The sequence below is a fragment of the Colobus angolensis genome, unplaced genomic scaffold, assembly GCF_000951035.1.
Source record: "Colobus angolensis palliatus isolate OR3802 unplaced genomic scaffold, Cang.pa_1.0 Scaffold178, whole genome shotgun sequence".
Lineage (NCBI taxonomy): Eukaryota > Metazoa > Chordata > Mammalia > Primates > Cercopithecidae > Colobus > Colobus angolensis.
The window spans coordinates 5096728-5104651 of record NW_012114910.1 but is presented as its reverse complement, the minus strand read 5'-3'; positions in this window follow the sequence as shown (position 1 = coordinate 5104651).

Genomic DNA, 7924 nt, shown 5'->3' with positions numbered 1-7924 from the left:
AAAAAAAAAAAAAAAAAAAAACCCTTTTAACAGTGATCAAGAGTGATTGGGGCTCTCCTAGGCAGGGTGGTTAGGGAGGGCCTCTCTGAGGAGCTGACACTGAGTTCAAAAGGAGAAAGACAAGCACTATCAAAGCTGCAGGTGGCAGCCTTGCAGATGAAAGACATAACCGGTGCAAAGGCTCTGAGGCAGAGAGGAATATAGTCTGTTGCAGGGACAGCAAGACCAATGTGGCAGGGGTAAGGTTTTGGGAAGGTTCAGACCATATCACACAGGGCTGGAGTGCCAGGGAAAGGAGTTTGGATTTTCTTCTGTGATGGAGTAACTGGTGTGTTTTTGTTTGTTATTGTTGTTTTGAGATAGGGTCCAGCCCTGTCACCCAGGTTGGAGTCCAGTGGCACAATCTTGGCTTACTGTAGCCTTAACCTCCTGGGCTCAAGCAATCCCTGCCTCAGCCTCCCAAGTAGCTGGGACTACAGGTACGCACCACTACACTTGGCTAATTTTTGTACTTTTTGTAGAAACAGGATCTTGACATGTTGCCCAGGCTGGTCTCAAGCTCTCGAGCTCAAGAGATCCTCCAGCCTTGGCCTCCCAAAATGCTGAGATTATAGGTGTGAGCCACTGTGCCCAGCCTGGAGTGTTTTAAACAGGGGAGTGGCATGGTCTTGAGGGCCCTTCAAAGACTACCGCTTTGGCTGCTGTGTGGAGGATGGACAGGAGGCCAAGGGAAGAATTGGAAGTCCAGGGAGAAGGCCAGGGCAGGGAGGGTAAGAGATGATGGTGGCTGGACCAGGGAAGTGGAGATTGCAAAAGGTGGTAGAATTCAAGATTCAGGATGTGTTTCGGGGTAAAACAGACAAGCCCTGCTGGCTGACTAGTGGGTGTGTGGGGTGTCAGGGTGGAGAGAGAGGATGCAGGGATGCAACAGGATATCACCAAGGCCATAGAGGAGCCAGGTTACTAGATGCTTGGTTTCCCTTGGAGGCAAGGGCTTTGAAGTAGGGGCTGCTAGCTTCCCACTTGCACCCCATTTTGCAGACCAGGGAGGTAAGGCTCAGGTGGGCTGAGTGACTTGCCCAAGGTCCTCTTTGGGGCAGAAGTCCTGCACTCTCCACCACTGGAAACTTCCCATCGTTTCTTCCATCACCAACCTCTCTGAGTGCACATCATTTTAGAGAGGAGGAAACAGAGGTAAGGCCAGAGCTGGAGCCCACACCAGCCCCGCCCTGCCTGCTGCCCTCCTGGCTTGCCTGGGAGAAAGTGCTCCCTTGATGGGGCTCAACACCAGGTTCCCACATAGCCCTGTCTCCTGGGTTTGCGTGGATGATCAGCTGTCCTCGCTTGACACCTTTCATGTGACAGCCTCCTGGCCTGGAGGAAGCCTTGCACCCCTAGGTCCCTGACACCAAAATTGGGAAGGGAGAAGGCCACTATTTCTGTTTACGTCCTGTTTCCACTTTATCAGCAGCCCAGACACCAAAAATGAGCCCTGTGGGACAGGCCTCACCCATTCCCTGCTCTGGGCATTTGTCCAGCTTGGGAGAAAAAAGTCCCCTGAGTGGAGCCTGAAAAGCCCACAAACAGCTGGGGAAGCCCCGACATGGCTCTTCCTGTGCTTTGCCCTATTTTGCAAGATGAAGTCAGACGGCCAAATGAGGACCTAGTGTTTGTCCAGCCAAGGTGCCTGAAAGGGGTAATTCCTAGCATTCCTGGGACTTCGGCACACATCACCAGCCCTGCCAGGGATACATGTGGCAGGAAGCTGAGTATTAGAGAATATTTCCTTTCCATGCATTATCTCACTTAATGTTCATCACAGCATCACAAACACAGGTCAGCATTTCATTACCCCCATTTTACAGGAAAGTGAGACTTAGAGAGACCACATGAATTGCCCAGAGTCACACAGCTGATAAATGGAACTTGATTTGTCTGGCTCAAAACTCCTTGAGGCCAGGTATGGTGGCTCACACCTGTAATCCTAACACTTTGGGAGGCTGGGGTGGGAGGATCATTTGAGCCCAGGAGGTCGAGGCTGCAGTGAGCTGTGATCATGCCACCACTCCAGCCTTGGCAACAGAGTGAGATGCTGTCTCAAAAACAAAACAAAACAAAACCCCTTCTTGAAAATTGTGTGCCTAGCATTGTGCCGAGCACCTTCTTTACATTGTCTCCTTAAAAAAAAAAGGCCATGAGGGCCAAGCACAATGGCTCACACCTGTAATCCCAGCATTTTGGGAGGCCTAGGCAGGCAGATCACCTGCGGTCAGGAGTTCGAGACCAACCTGACCAACATGGTGAAACCCCCGTCTCTACTAAAAATACAAAAAATTAGCCAGGCATGATGGCAGGTGCCTGTAATGCTGGCTACTCAGAAGGCTGAGGCAGGAAAATTGCTTGAACCCAGGAGGCAGAGGTTGCAGTGAGCTGAGATCGTGCCACTGCACTGCAGCCTGGGCTCGACACAGCGAGACTCCATCTCAAAAAAAAAAGAAAAAAGAAAAAAAGAAAGAAAAGCCATGAGAACTTGCCAATTCACATGGCAGGATGCACTTTGAGATGCTGTTTTTAGTCCTGTTTTCATTATCGAGGAGATTTAAAAGAAAGGGTAGGATTTTCCCAGTAAGGCAGTCCAAGTAGCATGGCCAAGCTTTTGTTGTTCAGGCTCTGGTTTCCTTGGCTGAGGATGGAGGGCAGAAGCCACTGATGCCAGGAGCAAATGCCTGTCAAGGTCCTGGTTTGGACATCTTGACCACTGAGGGGAAAAGCCAGGCCAGCCCCAGGAAAATGGGGGATTCCGAAGGTGAAGTGGATGAGGCAGGCAAAGATGTCTAAGGATGGGGTGGGGAAAGTTTGGTCCCTCGGGAGCCGGAGCCAAAGACCCCAAGGTTCACCCTTGGCATGGAGGGAGACAGGCGGCTCAATTTCTTGGTTATGAGTAGATCACATGGACAGTGAGCATTTCAGTGACAACCAGAATAGACCAAGGGCCGGGAGCTCATTTCCAAGTTCTCTGGACTGCTTCTGCCCGTGCCCCCTAGGTCTTTGGCCATCCTAGAAGGAGAACCCCAGGAATGGACGAGATGACAGCTTACCACCCTGATAGGCAGGAAGTAAAGGGCCATTTTTTTGTTTGTTTGTTTTAATTTTTGAGATGGAGTTTCACTCTTGTGGCCCAGGCTGCAGTGCAACGGTGCGATCTTGGCTTACTGCAACTGCCACCTTCCAGGTTCAGGTGATTATTCTGCCTCAGCCTCCCAAGTAGCTGGGATTATAGGCGCCCACACTACGCCCAGATAATTTTTGGGTTTTTTTGGTATTTTTAGTAGAGACAGGGTTTCACCATGTTGGCCAGGCTGGTCTTGAACTCCTGACTTCAGGTGATCCACCTGCCTCGGCCTCCCAAAGTGCTGGGATTGCAGGTGTGAGCCACCACGCTCTGTCGGCCAATTTTAATTCGAGCCCTCATGGCCGAGTGCATGGACTCTGGGACCACCTGAGTTCCCATCCTGCTTCTGCCATTTGCTAGCTCTGTGGCCTCAGGGTAGTTACTTAGCCTCTCAGTTCCCCAGTTCCCCCATCTGTAAAATGGGCTTAGTACTGGTATCTATCTTAGAGGATTGTTGAGAAGATCAAATAAGTTAATATATGCTGAGCACTTAGAATGCCTGGAACAGAGTAAAAGCTTTATGTGTTAGCCCCACAAAATAAAACAATGTGACTTTTTTTTTTTTTTTTTTTTTGAGACAAGCTCTTACTCTGTCACCCAGCCTGGAGTGCAGTGGTGCAAACACAACTAACTCCAGCCTCAAATTCCTGGGCTCAAGTGATCCTTCCACCTCAGCCTCCTGAGTAGCTAGCACTACAGCCACATGCCACCACTCCTAGCTAATTTTTGCAAAAAAAAAAAAAAAAATTCTGTAGAGATGGGGTCTCAATATATTGCCTAGGCTGGACTTGAACTCCTGGCCTTAAGCATACCTCCCACCTCAGCCTCCCAAAGTGCTGGGATTATAGGCATGAGCCACTGTACCCAGCCCAATATGATAGTTCTTGTGCCTGGTGAATACTATGGGGCCAGTTTGACCTGCCAATCTGACTTTGTGGAGAGAATCTCTAGCCTGCCCTCTCCACAACCACAGTGCATCCTGACTGCCTCACCTGAGTCAGCCGTGACCAGCTCTCCAATCTCTTCCCCCACCTTCATCTCCCACCTCCATTTTTTCTGGTTTTCCAATACAAAACGTACTCCCTCCGCATGGCCTTTGCACTGGCCGTTTCCTCTGTCTAGAGCCATCTTTTTCAAATGACTCTTCCTCAGCGCATGGCTAAAGCAGCCTCCACCTCTTCTCCCACTCACTTGCTATCTGGCCCCCTATATGAGATCCGAAGTCACTGTGCTCATTGGCTGGCTTATCTGTTGATCGTGTTTCTCCCTGACTAGGCTCTGGGCTCTGTGAAGGCAGGAACCTTGGCCATCTAGTTCACCAGGATATTCCTGGCAGGTAGGGCATTCCTGTCACATAACAGGAGCTTGGTAAATAAATAGTACATGAGTGGGTGAACGGACAAAGGAATGCATGGATGGATGGATGGATGGATGGATGGATGGATGGATGGACGGACGAACGGACAGACAACTGAGTCAATTCTCTGGGCTCTTCAAGTCAGCTTTTTGTGCCTTTCCAGGTGGAGCTTAAGAAGCCTGGCCACCCCCCCGCCGCCCCCGCCCCAGCTGGGAAGGCCATTCATGACCCTAGCCTTCCCCAGGAGTCTTCATCTCTGAGTCCTGTGCCCAGCCCTCCCCATTGGGATAACAGCCCTTTTGCCTGCCTGGGCTCGGGGACCTCCAGACCCTCTGAAAGGTCTGTCTGCTCTGTCTTTTTGGGCTAAAAGGTTTCTGTGTTCTGCTTAGAGCTGCACCAGTGCAGAGCTTTCACTCAGGGTGGGCTGCATCCTTAGTGTGGGGTGTGGGATGCAGTGTCTGAGGTCAAGGCCTCTGGATGGTCTCCTGATGTGCTTCCTATGGCCGTATCAGTGGCGACAGGTGGAAATACTGCTGTTCTCCTTGGTAAGTGGGGCTGCAATGAGCCTCCCATAGTGCCCATGACCATCCCGGCCCATCCCCTCTCCGGGATTCCCCACAACCCCAAAAACTCCTGGGCACCCAGCACTAAGGCTATTATCAGCTCTCATTGGCATGTGCCCTACCAGCCATCACATCTTTTGAACATTTCCGCCAGACTAAGATCATGTCTTTCCTGTTCAATCTCATACTCCAGTCCTCTTGGGAGCCTCTTTTTATTCAATCCAACCTGCATTCTGAATGCACCTCACATCCCTCTCCCTCCCCACCCTGTGTGGCCCTCTTAGTCTTTGGGTACCAAGCCTCCTGATTCTCCTTTGGGAAACCCCTCCATGGCCACCCTCGTCCCAGCAGGTAAGGTGAGGCTGACTCTTCTCACCTGTCATGCTGGGAATGGTCAGACGACTCACGTCTGACTAGTCAGCCATTCCGCCCATCTTGCCACAACACTGATTGGTTCAGGAATGAGTGCAGACTTCCAGTTGGTCCAGTGGGAGTCTGGTTTGGGGGAACACTTGTAATAGAGAAGCTGGATGTGGGGTCAGGTGGCTGAACTGGTGGTAGCTGTCTTTGCTATGCCATCCAAAACCTACTTGAGAAGGAAAGCTGGAAAATATACAAGGTCAGCTCTCTGATGACATTGACATCATTGGAACACCTGCATCTAGCTGTCCCTCAATTTATCTCCTTTGGTCTTGTCAGTTTCATGAGTCAATGCCCTTTTTCACTTATGCCAGTTTAATGTGAACCTCTGTCACATGTAACCCAAAGACAAATGCAGCCTGGACTGCACCCGCCCACATAGTAGTCACTCACTGGCTCTTGAGCTTTTGAAATGTGTCCAGTCCAGACCAGGTGTGGTGGCTCACACCTGTAATCCTAGCACTCTGGGAGGCCAAGGCAGGCGGATCACTTGAGGTCAGGAGTTCGAGACCAGCTTGGCCAACATGACAAAACCCCATCTCCACTAAAAATACAAAAATTAGCTGGGCACAGTGGTGTGCACCTGTAATCCCAGCTACTCAGGAGGGTGAGGCAGGAAAATCGCTTGAACCTGGAAGGCAGAGTTTGCAGTGAGCTTAGATCACGCCACTGGACTCCAGCCTGGGCGATACAGCAAGACTCCGTCTCAAAAAACAGTAAATAAAATAAAATACAATAAAAAAAGAAATGTGGCCAGTCTGAATTGAGAGGGATCATAAGTGTAAAACACAAAGTAGACTTCAAAGACAGTATGAAAACAAAAATGTAAGCTATTTTATTATTAATTTTCAATGTGATTATACTTTGGCCATGTTGGGTTGAATAAAAATATACTATTAAAATTAATGTCCACTGTTTCTATTTACTTTTTCAATGCTGCTACTAGAAAAATTTAATTTCTGGCCAGATGTGGTGGCTCATGCCTGTAACTCCAGCACTTTGGGAGGCTGAGGCAGGTGGATCACTTGAGGTCAGGAGTTCAAGACCAGCCTGGCCAACACGGTTAAACCCCATCTCTACCAAAAATACAAAAAAATTAGCCGGGCGTGGTAGTTTGCGCTTGTAATCCCAGCTACTCTGGAAGCAGAGACAGGAGAATCTCTTGAACCCGGGAGGTGGAGATTGCAGCAAGCCGAGATCACGCCACAAGATCAAGATTGCAGTGGTGCAATCCTGGCTCGCTGCAGCCTCAAACTCCTGGGCTCAAGAGATCCTGCTGCCTCACCTTCGTGAGTAGCTGGGGCTACAGGTGTTTGGCCACCATGTCCCACTAATTAAAACAACAACAACAACAACTTTTTTTTTTTCTTGTAGAGACAAGGTCTACGTTGCCCAGGCTGGTCTTAAACTCCTGGCCTCAAGCAATCCTCCTGCCTTGGCTTCCCAAAGTGTTGAGATTACAAGCATGAGCCACTGCTCCTGGCCCTATGTGCCTGGTGAGAGCCCAGAGCCGGTACAGCCATTTCTCCAGCCTTCCAGAGTCAGAGCTAGCTCCTAAACTGCTTGGACCCAGTGTTGCAGGTCATATCCAGGACGCAAACCCATCCAAGTGGGGCTTCCAAGGAGGGTAAATGGGGACCACAACCCTGGGGAGGGGCAGGAACCGGCAGCTGCAGCCCTTTTCCACCTGTGTGGAGCCACTCAGAGTTTCGACATTTCCTCTGGAAATTCTTTTATCTTCAAATAGCTCCCCGTTTCCCTCTGGATTTTGATATGCCTAACGCTGTTTTCTCTAGGACTGTTTGTTGCAGTCTTTCTCTATGGTTGCTGGGACTCAGATCTTAGAAGACCAACCTATGTCCTTTGTCCTGGGGACCTTAACAGAGGATGTGCCAGCAGGGGCACAGATGGGTCTGCCCAGGGGAGGTGCCTGGACAGGCAACAGGTGGACTCTCAGAGTCCCAGGAGGTCATCACAGGGTGGTACAAGTCAGGTGCCCTGTTCCCCAGCCAGACACGTTGTGTGTTGGGTGGGTGAGCTGGGGGAGTCACGTTTCCCAAAATGCACTGCTTTTGCAATGTGAAAGGAAAAAGAGCCATGAAAATTACTATTCATTCCCAAAAAAGAACATTACTGATGCTTCCTTTGTTCTCCAAAGGTTTCAGCAGATACATAGAGCAAGTTTCTTCGTTTATCAAGTTCCTCATAAAAATGAGGAAGTCTGAGGCAATATTTTTCTAGGTCAGGTGGTCTGAAAAAGTTTCCGAGTTGCTAAAGGAGCTCAATGCCTTCACCTGCCCTGGGCTCTCCTCTGGTCCCTTCCCCGGGGAGCCTTGCCTGACCTCCAGCCTGGGTCAGCTCCCCTGTCTGCACCAGAACCCTTGGCATGGTGTGTGTGTGTGTGTGTGTGTG